Here is a 1,157-nt window from a genome sequence, read left to right on the forward strand (position 1 = left end):
AATTCAAATGTTTTACAAGAGTTCATTGTTATTGTTTATGTGGGCCATGCACATGCGCTCTGGAATCCTGTGGAACTTTTATTTGCTCCAAGGGGATTTCTTGTTCGCACAAGTAACCGCACAACGGAATTTTGCTGTTTTATTAAATTTTGATTACTACTTAATATAGAGTGTACCAGAGATGGGGACTCGTGACTCGGACTTGGGTCGCACTTAAGTCCCTACTATTAAACTTGACTTGGACCCTAAAGACTTGAGACTTGACTTGGACTTGTGGTTTGAGACTCGTGAACAATGCAAGTCATTTCACTGCCCGGCTCACGATTCTCACTCCCTCGATACACATCCATGCTCCGCTCCTTTGAGAACGAATACATAAAGTTTTAAGAGCAAAGACATTTACTCCTGCTCTCACATTGGAAAATATACACTATTGATTAAAGTCAGAATAATTCTTCTACTACACACTCCGCTCACCCTCACCTGAGAATGGGAGGRGCCAGCGCCGTACAATGTTAATGACGTGTACTCTATGACAAACGGAGCTTCAGCATGGCAGGTGTGTTGCAGTGGGCAGCTCCACTGCCATTCATTATAAGCTTTACTTACAGACTTTATTCAACACCATGACAAGAGACTGGCAAAATGCAAAGTGTGTGGAGTCCAAATCCAAAATTTGTTTTTGTGATGACTTGTGCAGCCCTTTTACTTTAAGGATTCTGGTTCATCATCTTCACTGACTTGCTTTTATGCACTTAAAAAATTATGGTATTTTATTGTAAAATCAGCAGCAGACTTGTTGGATTTGTTCTTTGTCAATGGCGAGATATATACGCTTTTGTAAGATTACAAGTGCAAAATACAGTTAATACTCTCTAAATCAGGGGTGGGCAATCCTGGTCCTCGAGGGCCGCAGCCCTGCATGTTTTACTTTTTTTCTCTGCTCCAACACACCTGATTTGAATGAATGGGTGATTTTCAGGCTACTGCAGTATGGAGGACCTAAACTGACATAATTAAAAATAAAAGCATAAATATATAAATTGATTAATAAATCAATAAATACACTTAAAGTGCACCAATATAATTCAAAAAGGAGACAGACAGACAGCTAAATTAATAAATTCAATTAAAATGTGCCAATTAAATTAAAAAAA

Source organism: Austrofundulus limnaeus, unplaced genomic scaffold (genome assembly GCF_001266775.1).
Source record: "Austrofundulus limnaeus strain Quisiro unplaced genomic scaffold, Austrofundulus_limnaeus-1.0 Scaffold317, whole genome shotgun sequence".
In the NCBI taxonomy this organism is placed as follows: domain Eukaryota; kingdom Metazoa; phylum Chordata; class Actinopteri; order Cyprinodontiformes; family Rivulidae; genus Austrofundulus; species Austrofundulus limnaeus.